We start from the raw sequence: 12,509 nt of genomic DNA, 5'->3' as shown, positions 1-12,509 counted from the left end.
CACATCATTTTCAAGCCAAGTATATGGCGTTTTCCAGGAATTAAGAAACTCTTGTTTCCTTTTACGGTTTTCGTACGTGCATTTTGGATTGTCCATTCTGTTTCTTTGTACTCTTCAGACTGTGTGACAGACTCTGTACTCCTACCCGCCAGTAGCGTTTAGCAACGTTCTAATGTACTTTGATTGGTTAATTTTTGTTGTTGCTATGTTATTGTTGTTGCTACAAAGTAACCAACTGATGCCTTGCTCCCCCTGGGATTTTTGCGAGAGAGATGGAGCGGCTACGCTAGCTTTTTTTTAGCGGTTGTATTTCAATTGTCCGATCGAGCATGTCAGTGATGGATCCAACTAGCCCGACCCATGTTTATAGTTGTCCCGGGCAATCGGGCAGTCCTTATTGTCGGACCATGTGGTGGAAAAGGGGCTTTATTTTCTGGGTTCAGAAAACATTTCCTGAGTTCCTGTTATGTTTACAAAAAAAAAAAAAAAAAAAAATTAACACGAAGAGGTGTTTAGCCGAGTTTTAAAACTTTTCTCAATACAACATACGGCAAAAGCTGTAATATAGGATTTTCGACACAGCACTGGGTAACGTGAAATATGCTACTATGAACAGTGAGTCTGTAATAGACAACTAACAGCTGCAACATTTCATCTCCCTTCCCTGCTGAATTATGTGTGAAAAATGGTTTCAAAGTCCCTCAGATAGGTTGGGCATGTCCGTGCCCTCATAGGACGGGAAGAGGTTGGTGGAGGCTATGGCTGCAGTGCTGGAACTGTTCCATCACCTTCAAATACAGATGTAGTGATCGAGTTTACCTTTTGCATCAATGGCGGACCCTCTGGAGCTCCACTGCTGGTGCTGCCATGTTACGAAGGCATCTTACATGCCAACGTGAGCTAACCAACTGAAATGTTTCCAGCCCCACTTGATAAGTCACCAGGAGGGAATAAGCCAGAAAAAGCTGAGTTTGCGATTACACTGCAGATGGAGAGCTCGGGCCCAGTCTGAGACCATGATAGTGGTGCGTTTGACATGGTGTTGGTTGTCATACTCATATTTCATTGCCTGTATCTCTGACCGGAGGGTCTGTTTGAGGACTGGCCAGAGCTTGGTCAAAGGTATGTCCAGCTCCCATCCCAGCATGAGCAGGGCTGGAGACTCCGCTGTAGTGGCACGGTGGGTAATACGGTAGTGCAGGAGTGTCTGGGAGAGGACAAAGATGAATGGGAACCGCTGTGCCAGATGGGCTCGTAGACTGTTCTTATGGTTCTGGTTAAATATTTCAACACCCTGTTACCATGGAGGTTGTAGTAGGTTGTGTGTACATGCCTTTGGCTGCTAGAAAGGAAGCAAACTTGTCAGTAATTATGGCCTGGGGCACCCCCCAGCAGGAGATAAGCAGCTCCAGGAGGTTCGCCATGGCACCGGCTGTGACATATGCCAGTGTGGCTGCGCAGTGTCTGAACAACAGGGGGATGTCTGGATTGAGCAATAGCTTGTACCTGAAAACTGACAGACAACCTAAGCTAATGAAAATGGCGAGTTGACATTCAGAATAGCAGCATCATCATTATCACAAATCTCACACTGACAAAAAGATTCAGTCCAAAAATGTTGGATCCATTCCATTGTGGTTGGAAAAATTTGGAGGGACTTAGTTCCATATTGCACTGGCAGCCTCAAAAGTCCAAAAATGTTTATTTTAGCTTGACCATAACCACACAGACTGGTTGATGGGGGCTCTGGTGTCAGGCGAGAAAAGATAGATATACTTTATTGAAATTGTAATTTGTCCTCTGCATTTGACCCATCCTAGTTGCTTAGGAGCAATGGGCAGCTGCCTCTCTTGTGCTGCGCCCAGGGACCAACTCCAGTTCTGAGGCAAGTGCCCTGGTCAAGGGCACCCGCAGGAGCATACCTAACATGCATGTTTTTGAGTGTGGGAGGAAGTACCCGGAGTAAACCCACACAAACACGGGGAGAACATGCAAACTCTGCACAGAAAGGCCCCAAGCCGGGATTCAAACCCACGACCTTCTTGCTGTGAGGCGACAGTGCTAACCACTGTGCCACCGTGTCCGCATTGAGCACTGATACTTTGGCCCCTGTGTCAAGGGGATGCAGCCCTCACCCCAGCTGAACAGCATGCATGAAGAAGGCCCCGGGGTCGGGCTCCACTGTATGGATCACTGCATCTGATGATTGACTGCTGGCCCTCTGGGCCTGTGCTAAGCTGGAATGGCACCACTTTGCAAAATGGTTCAGCTTCCCCATATTGTCAACATTTGTGGCTGGGAAATTAAGCAGACTGTTAGCATTTTGGGCAGATCCACATTTCCCACAATGTCTTCTCTGCTGAACAACTTGAGGCTGGGCTTGCTAAATAAAAGCCCCTGGTTTAGATCCCTCCATACTTGCTTGCGTACTGACAATTAACTAGTTGGTGGTGAGGTAGCTTGTGTCTCTGTTATTTTAGCTACACACTGTAAGGCAGCTTCAGCCTGAAGGGCTATGGTGAGAGTTTTATCCAATGTTAAAGCATCATCCTCAAGTAAAAGTTTTTCCCTCACCTGTACAATGTTTGTTTTTCAATTAGTTTGTCTCTGATAAGCTCATTTTGCAGGGCTTCAACATTGCATGGGTAAGCTAGGCTACATAAATCAGCAACAAACTGGCTAATTGACTCCCTGGATTGCCGGCTTTTTTGTCTGAAAAGTAGCCATTTCAGCAAAACATTCTGATTCTGTGAAAAATGTTTCTGCAATACCGCATGTGTTAGCAAATGTTGGTGTGTCTCCCAATGACAAATCCACAATCCTTCCCCTCCAAGGCAATGCAGCAATATTGCGCGCTTGCTGTCATCATTCACGGCGTCCATACTAGTAGCCAGCAGATACGTCCTGAACAACAGAAATCACTGACCCCACGGAACAACTGGGTCACAATCCTTCCCACAATCTGGCATGTGGTAGAAATGGCTTGGGATTAGGTAAGGGTATGACAGTTCGGAGCAGGGTTAGACATCCTTGTCACCAAATGTTATGTTTAGAAAAAAATGGAGACAAACAGGTGTTTAGCTGAGTTTTTAACTTTTACTCTCAGGCTTTCTATTCACAACACAATATACAGCAACAGCCGTAACAACCGCTAGGAATTTCGACATAGCACTTCATGGTAATGTTACTGGGCAGTGTAAAAGATGCTGCAATGAGCAGTGAGGCCGTAACAGACAACTAATAACAGCTGCAACAGTTCCTGTGGTGGAAAAGGGGCTTTAGGTAAAGAAAACCTGCTTGGGAGATTCAGGGGAAATTGAGATTCAGCTGCACTGAGTCCCGCACGTCCCATCCACATAACTGGAACCCAGCAGCTCCAACTTACTGCACATGGTTAACATGCGACAGTGACCGGGGATAGTGACTTCACAAATGCGGCCTGTTGCAGTTATGTGGCTTTTGCTTTCGATCTTATCCGTTTTGCGCAGGAGTGGGGACTGGCGCCTCATTCTGTGTTTCCACAGGAACCCCAGAAACACTAGTCACATAAGCCTGGCAGCCTCACAGGAAAAAAACATTCCAGCACTTGTTGATTTTTTCAGCAAAACCCCTGAGAGCAATTTCACACAGATGCACTCTGAGGGCTGCGCCTTCGCTGATAAACAGGGCGATCAGGGGAGAGGCAGCGATTGTGAAATTCACTCGCGTGCTCTTCTCTAATTATTAGCAGCGCTGTGACTTAATTGCTCTCAGTGCTTGATTGGATTCAGCTGTTTATGTCCTACAGTACAAAACCTTGTGCAAGCTAAAAAAGACCTTCTGCATTTTAGGATGTGTGAGCAAAGCTTTGCAGTGACACTTTCTATGATGGCTCTCCAGAAATAACTTCACAAAATAAAGAGTCATGATATTGTAGGAACATTGTAACCCCACACCTTCTTAATAATTGGATAAACCTAATGCCCACTAATGCTCACTCTTTTTAAAGGTACAGTATGCTGCTGCACATTATAGGGGCGACATAGCTCAGGAGGTAAGACCGATTGTCTGGCAGTCGGAGGGTTGCCGGTTCAAACCCTGCCCTGGGCATGTCGAAGTGTCCTTGAGCAAGACACCTAACCCCTAACCACTAACTGCTCTGGCGAATGAGAGGCATCAATTGTAAAGCGCTTTGGATAAAAGCGCTATATAAATGCAGTCAATTTACCATTTACCATATGAATTTGAATTAGCATTTGGAACTGCTTGTGGTCATTCCATTTATTATACAGAGAATAGCCTAATTTTCCAGGATAATTATCTTATTGTACTATAAACAGTGTTCCGGGTTCATTCAATTTGTACAGATATAGGAGACCCATTGGGATGAAATGTACTCTTTCAGAGGCGATTTAACATTGAACATTTTGCTGTTTGGAGTTGAAACAATATGGAGGGTAACAGGACAGGCTATGACATTTTATGTAGTAAAATGTGACACTGTGATGTGATGTACAGGCAGCAAATGTGATGCTGTAAAGGTAAACAAAAAGCATGAAAGCGAAAATACACTTACCCTTTATTTTACATGTTCATAAATATTGGTTGTTGCTTTCTCATAGGCTGATTAGAAAAAAACCATCAAAACCAGCTGCAGATGTTCTTATGCTCTTACAGCTGGATATTTACTGAGGCAATAGTTTGCTCAAGAGTACAATGCCAGTACCCCAATTTGGAACCAGGGACCTCTGAGTGAGAAGGCTAGTCCCCTGACCAGCGTATTATGCTGGCACCTCCATTTTTATGTGAGGTGTTCTTTGGGACAGGTGGGGGTAGGGTGAAGTGCTGTTTGGGGCAGATGAGGATGAGGGGAGATCAGAGTTCTGATTTAACGTTTCCTGCCTGCTGTCCCAACCATTTCCATGGGAATCCGTGGGTTTGATCCTAACCCCCTGCCCCCCCCAAAGCAGTGGCTCCGCCTCCAACCCTTCACACATTTCTTTCCCACACTTACAGTACTGCTGCTGGAGTAGATGAGGTTCCTCAAAGCTCTAACATCACCTCCTCTACCACTCAGCTCCTTCCACAACCCCAATTACTGACCCACTGTTCATCACACAACCCTAGGGCAGATTACCTTAACCCCAGGGAGGGGGGGGGGGGGGAGTAGAGAGAGATGCTCCTCATGGCGTGGGGGTGTGAGACAAATTTACAGATGGCATATTTTTGAAAATAGAAGGCCCTCCTGTTTCTGGCCAATTCAGAGTTTACCCGAATTACAGAATAAAGGATTCCTGGCAAAGCCAGCATGGAGTGGTCCATTTCAACATCTTGCTTTAAAAGCAGCTAAAAATGTATCTGTGTAAAGCTGTGCCTTTATTGCCATTGGGATTGCGATAAGTCACTTGGTAATTTATATTTCTAACCCACAAATACTTCCAAAGGCAGATATAGCAGTTGTGCTATTTCATGCTATGTTTCTCAAAATGTATATTAATGTCATAAAAAAAAATAATCTGTAGATCTAAACAAGATGCACATTTGTATGTGTGTGTGTGTGCATTTGTGTGTAAGTGAACAAGGATATGTGTATGTGCATGCATGTATGCGTGTGTGTGTGTGCGTGTGTGTGTTTTCACATGAGCTGTTCATCTGCAAATGAAAGGGCTGCTTTTCTGTACAAAGCACTTCCTGTCATTTGTATTTTACATAGCCCATAATACCACTTTACACAGAGCTATAAAAGAGGGGAAACAAGCAGTGGAAATTAAGTTGTATCTTGTTACCTGACTAAACAGACAAACATTAATGTTAAATGGAAAGAAGGGGGCGGAGTTAGGGATGTTGGGGGGCAGCAAACTCTCAGACACAATATTTCACAGCAGTGAAAAAGGGAAACAGGCTCTGGGGGCATGACCTTTGTGTTTTTGTTGGGGGGGGGGGGGGGGAGGTGGTGTGAGCTCTGGGGGGGGATCCAGGGTCCCCTGCTCCCCATTTGGTGTCAGCGGAGCCAGAAAAACAGTAAAAAGGGGTAGTGAACAATAACAGTAAAAAAGGAATATAAAAAGTACTACAACTTCCTTTTTTTACTGCCTGCTGTCTTGCTGTGAGGTTTGTTTATTGTGGGGCTACAAATAAATGAGCAACTGGCTCCAGAAAAGGAGGTTTAGTGGGGTGAAGGGGGGTGGATTCCTCAACTGAACATTCTAATGCTGATGTAACAATCACTACTGCTACTTAAAAGCCATGGAGTTCTAACACTGACTTAGAATTCAGAAAAAAAACATTCCAAAAAACCTACTCTTCAAAGTGTTAAATGAAACAAAAATGGTGGTGGGTGTAAGTTTGTGGAGGGTGCCCAGAAACAGAAGCAACGCCAGTGCGTGAGTCTGGATGCAGTAAAGGAAAGGGTACAAGAGGGAACAGCCGCGGTAAACATAATCTGCCTGGTGACCATGAAGGCCAGGGCCAATCATGGGCCCCATAACTGCTTTACACAAACTGCAGTAAAAACGAGCGAACAAACCCTCTTTTTTACAGGATGCTGGACAATTTGCCAGGGTTTATTTTAAAGCATTTCCTCAGTATGCCTTCAGTGGGTGTGTCAGTCCCCATTATGACGAGAGGGCAGACTGTCACTAGAGGGGCCAATAAAAATCTTTAATTAAAGTGGCTCCTGAACAGACAAAAAAAAAAAAAAAAAAACTACTGTCTGTCAGCCAGATAAACAGGCGGGAGTTATATTGCAATGGCAGCTGTTTCTGTGTGAGGGTTTGCAACACACATTATTTCACACAGTTCTATCATTTCTGGGTTACCTGAACTTCTGTATTTTATTTATTTATTTTTTGGTATTACTGTATGATGTAATCGGATGTAGCTTTTTCACATTTCCAAGATTTTAACTAACAATATTTTAATGCATACAATGAATTTATGTGGCAGTTTAAAAAAAATAATTTTGTAATCATTAATTTATTGCAAAAGCTACCTGATCAACATTTACTGATTGAATGAAAACTATTAAAATTTGTTGCTGCACATTCTGAAACATGGTTGAGCTTCTTCACAGAAAATTCCTATTCTTTAGGTCAGGAAAGAAATATAAATCCAGTTCTTTACAACATTAGCAACTGAATGAAACCTAAAGAGTAAGTTAACATCTGTTTTTTTATTTCTTTCAAAGTTTCCAAAGAAAACAAACAAAAAAACTGTTCATCAACATTCTCAGCCAGCCCCAGAGATTAGAAAGCCTTTACTTTAGGCAATCTTGGAAATTGACACGGAGTAGCACCATAATTTAAAGGTCATTTTCAAAGGGTTGCTGCAGTAACTCACGGTTAACGACTGCCATGGTTTTTAACCCCCTCTCCGAAAGGTTACACATTAGAGTCCTTCCACCCTGGAGTGAACCCCAAAGGGACCCCCGGCCTATGGTCGAACCCCTTGAATGATGTTAAATTTCAAAAATAAATGGGGGGTTCTTTAATCGTTTCTTAAAAACCGTATCACAGTGCTGGCGGCTACATGTTTTATGCCAAAGCACTTTTGATTGAGGCATATAAGCGTTTTTCTTTCAAACAAAAAAGCTTTTAATGTTTTGTCTTTTGTGTACTGGATCATGGTTTTATTACAGGAAACTCGTATCCCATTTAAAAATAATTAAGAATGTGTCGTCTTGACAGAGCTAGTTTTGCCACAACTACAATTATTGATTGGGTGTTCTGCTTGCTTTTGTTGACCGTATTCATGAAGTGTGCTTATGCAGACTTTATTGCAGTATTTTATGAATGCTGTTAATATCAAGAATTTCATTTCTCACCCTGATTTTACCGATCATGCATTGTAAATGCTTTCTATATCACCATTCAAGTCTCCACTCTTTCTTAGAGTGGATAATAGAATAATGTTACGGAGACACAAACTGTAATATCCACACACACAAGTGGTGGGTCATCTGAATGAAACTGCACTACATCCATGTAACAATCTGTTCATTTGATTCTACTTATTCTCTATTCGTCTGTGACAGCTAGTGGTGGTTTCTCCTTGAATGTATCAAATGAGAGCCATTACAGAGATTTAAGAGGAAGTCAAATAGCTTTGAGCAGGGTGGGCTGTGTTTACTAAAATTCTCACTGGAGGATTCACAGGAAGTTACACGCCCTTGAACAAACAAGCGTCAGTTAACCGATTAGCATATCATGTACTGAACTGAAAGATAAGTCAAGGTAGTGGTGATGTTGTTTGTAAACAAATTAATGAACAAATTGAAGGAACTGATAGAATTGGTCATTTCATTCGCAAACGTGAGCCAGTCTGCATGCTTAGCTTCTTGCTGTCATTACAATGCGTAGCTGCGTAACTTTCAAGGACAGGAGGGTTCTTATCATTTCACATATGAAAATGAAACAATATCTGAACCTAATACTCAAATTTTAGTTCTTGTTTTTAATTATTATTACACATTGGTATACTTAATCTAGTCATATCTTTTATGTTGCCTCAAGTTGACCAACACTGTCAAAAAGAAAACATAATCAGTGAAAGATGATGTGTGAGCTGGGCCAATTGCATTTTGTAATTTTAGTATGCTTCTTGTCTAAACAATGTGCTATCGAAGTTAAACAGGAGCAAATAAAATTAAACTGGCTAATTAAATTTTTTTAAATATACATTTTCTAAAACTGGTCACAACTGAGTTGACGAAGTGGGAAGCTGGGTTTTTGTTTTAACATGGGTGGACACCAATTATCTTGCTGCACAGACTGCCATAAGGAATCACTGAATGAATCCGTGCTGAATAAATCCACGCTGAATGAATGTCCTTTTTTGTCGTCTGTGAACAAAAAACAAAATGGTACCACTGAATGAATCAATGAATGAATCTTTATCATGAATTAAATCAAATGACTTCAGTCATTGAAATGAACACACACACACACACACACACACAACCACACACACGCATGACGCTGAACTGCCCTTCCCACAAGAAGCTCTTCTGTACTCCACTGCAGGAGAGATTTTGTAATATTACCCATGAGCCCTTTCAGACAGACGCATTCTTATATCTTCCAGGAGGGAGACATAGCTGTGTTGAACAAATAGTGTTCAACTGGGGGGTGGGGGTGGGCAGGGGGCAGAGTTTGAAAAGGTCACAGGATACGGCAGGATGGGGGTGAGGTGATGGGGGGGGGGTGCACCCAAGACCTAGGAAACAACAGCAATGGGTTCTATGTTACCCTCTCTGCAGAAGCTGGACAGTTTAGTGTAGACCCATCTCATGTGTGACAGGGAGTGCCTCTCAGTTTCAGGGGTCACATAATTCCTGTATGTGTGTGTGTGAGAGAGACTGTGTGTGTGTGTGTGTATGCGCACGTGTGTGTGTGTGGGAGAGACAGAAAGACAGTATGTGTGTGTATGAGAGAGCATGTGTAATCACAGAGAGAGTATGTGTGTATGTGTGCGTCTGCACTTTTAGGAATGCACTCTCCACAGGCTGTGAACGTAGTAGGTTTTATAGTCTCCAGGGGAGGGGCAAAAACAAAAAACACAAAAAAACTCCAAATATATCAGCCTGTCCCCCCTTCTCCCTCTGGCCTGGTCCAACCTCCACCCCCTCTTCCACTCCTCCCCCCTCCTTCTGCAGACAGGCCCTGCTCACTGTCTCTCTTTTCCATGAGTGATATGATTGGAGAATAACATCCTGTTCCAGCTCCCCAGGTTGCACAATCATGTGTTAAAAAGCACTGACATGAGGCCTTCCTGTGGCTGTCTTTAAAGCCCCTCATCGTGAGTACAGGCCTTTAAGCACAAACGGCACTAGCCACGATTAGCACCCCACCAGCTATCCACTGTGGGTAGCTGGTGGGGTGCTAATGACAGCTCTCCTCTCTCTGCAGCTTGAGCCAAGGAAAATCAACACTAGCTCACAGGAAAGCGTTGGAGAGGAGCACAGTGATCTCCTGGCACACTGCAGGTGGCTTACCTGCCATGGGAGATCCACAGGAAACCTGCGAAGCCTGCCCTAGTTAATCTCCATGAATTTAAAGCCTTTGTAAAGTTTACGGTTTCAGAGTCTAATGAGAACAGTAACTGTTTCAAATTGATTATTTGATTGTATTTCTCTTTTCCACTATTTTTACAAAATATTTTTAGTCAGGGATTCTTTCTTAATTTGTTGTTTTGTTTGAAAATATATGTAATGCTGCTCTGCTTGGCCAGTTATCTCTTGTAAAATGGATTTTAATCTCAAAGGGACTAAATGATAATAAATAAATCGGTTAAGGGGGGATTTTTTTAATAAACAAAAAGGAAACAAAACATTACCTTTGTAAATTACTTTAGCTTTGCTATGTCAGAATTGTTATATTACAAAAGCTTAGAATTATTTTTTATCCTTTCTGTAAAAAATAAATACATTATTTGCCATTTAGGACTCTTTGGAATGATCCTGCCCTGTAAGCATTTTAAATGGAATGCAGGAAAGTTCTATGGATTCTACAGACAGAACCTTAGAATTCCACACTCAAAAGTTCCAGGGAATTCCATTGGAACGATGAAGGAAGAATGCAGGAGATCAGTGATGAAAGGGAATTCCTATCAGTCTTCCTTCCTTCTACTCCGCTCAAACAGCTGTCACCGCAGGCAGGGGGGATAATGAATCTGCTGCTTTCTTCTTCGGTGCTTCCCAGCATTTTTAAATGCTTCCCCAAGTTAAATCTCCTTGATTTTTTAAGCCAATTGTTCCAGGTCACTTGCTAAAGATCTTAAACAAGAGGGACATTTATAAGGGGCAAAGCAATGTCAGCTATGTCCCTGTTACAACAGAGACCCTGTAATAATCAGAACAGAGTCTGCACTCAAACAACATTTGTCCTTTTAACTTTAACTTCCGAGTGATCTAAAGTGTTTTTTTTCTTCAAAAACTCAAAAAAGAGTTTGTGTTAGGGACTGCTGAACTTTCCAAAATGTGTCTGTAAAGGACAGAAAATAATATTCTTGCTTTAATTTCTTAGTCAAGGATAAGGATAAATGTGGGTTGAATCTTAGTCACCGACTGTCACTATAGCCGCATTTCCACCCGAAGTACCCAGAACTTTTAGTCCCAGGAACTACTTTTCAAGGAACCGAAAAGTTCCTTCAGCCCATTGTTGTCTGCATTTCCACCGCGGTCTAAAGACCCACGAAGATTAGGCAAATTAGTCCACTGACGTATGAAAAAGCAACGTCGTCGTCGTATGTCCTATGATTTCTACTGTAACCCCATACCGAAGTACATTATTTTCCAATAACCGGGACAGCCCGGAGGGGTTTATTCCACTTATACAACGGGTTACCGACTATATATGTACTACTATATATGTGTTACTTTAGTATTTATTGATTTTTATCGACTTAATCACCTGAAATTGAAATATTCCGTTAGGGCATATTATTTTACCGTTGTCAAGCAAAACTCTCGTTGGTAGTTCGACTTGGACCATTGTTATGCAACAAATAGGATACAACAGGCCAGTATACAGATGGTAACTGTTTTATATATCCTCTCAAACACATTCATTATGTTTTTATGTAAACATTCGCTTTCATGTCTTGACAACCGAGGCGACAGAATGCATTCACATTCCACAAACTGGTAACAACAGCAGAAAACATGCACACGTGGTAAACAATTTGCTGTTGAATTGATTAATTACAAAATGACAAGAATAAATAGAATGAAAACTCGGACTTGCGTGAAAATTTAAATGAATACTGCAGTGGTACAGCCACCATTTGCTTTCCTTCAAAGTTTCTAGCGGAGCAGCGAAGTGTGCCCTCCAGATGCGAACCATGCGCCAAATTAGTCCCTAGTCTTCCTGGTCTTTTTGTGGAATTGAAGAATCGCAGAGTAAAATTATGGTAGTCTGAAAAAGCAGAAGGGACGATTACTAGAATTAACCTGTTATTTTACCCTGACAAAAAGTGGGGAAGGTGATTTCCAGTTTGCTTTTACTGTATCCCCAATGTAAATTACGCAGAACTACCACATACCTCACATAACTGTATCAAACGTTTTGAGTCAATTATAACAGGCTAACAAAGAAAATCCAGAAGAAAATATTCAGCAACTGAATGTTTTGGTACGTAATATGCTGTCCCAGCACGAATGCTTAACATTTTATAAAACGAACACTAAAGCAAGAAAAGAGCACACATTATAATCCTCAATCTTAATTTCTCATCTGTTCCAAGACGTTGGCAGGCTATAGCCAAAAGTAGGCTACTGCGCCGCATAACATACAAGTTTGAATTCAAGTTATTATTATGAAAATAAATCGGTTTGCGACTGCAGATTTTTTAAAATGGCGGTTGAAATAAAATACTGTGAGTAGTCGACCAATCAGAAATATTTAGCGCTTGCGCCCCACCCCAAAAGTTCCAGTACTTTTGGAAAGTACTATGATGCAAGGAGATAAGATAATGGCTATGCTTTGCATCAAAAAATACTGCATCTTGGTTCCACTCCTGTCCCCACCTTCTAT

This window comes from Anguilla rostrata, chromosome 7, assembly GCF_018555375.3.
Source record: "Anguilla rostrata isolate EN2019 chromosome 7, ASM1855537v3, whole genome shotgun sequence".
NCBI classification, from domain to species: Eukaryota; Metazoa; Chordata; class Actinopteri; order Anguilliformes; family Anguillidae; genus Anguilla; species Anguilla rostrata.
Note: the sequence above shows the minus strand (reverse complement) of the source record.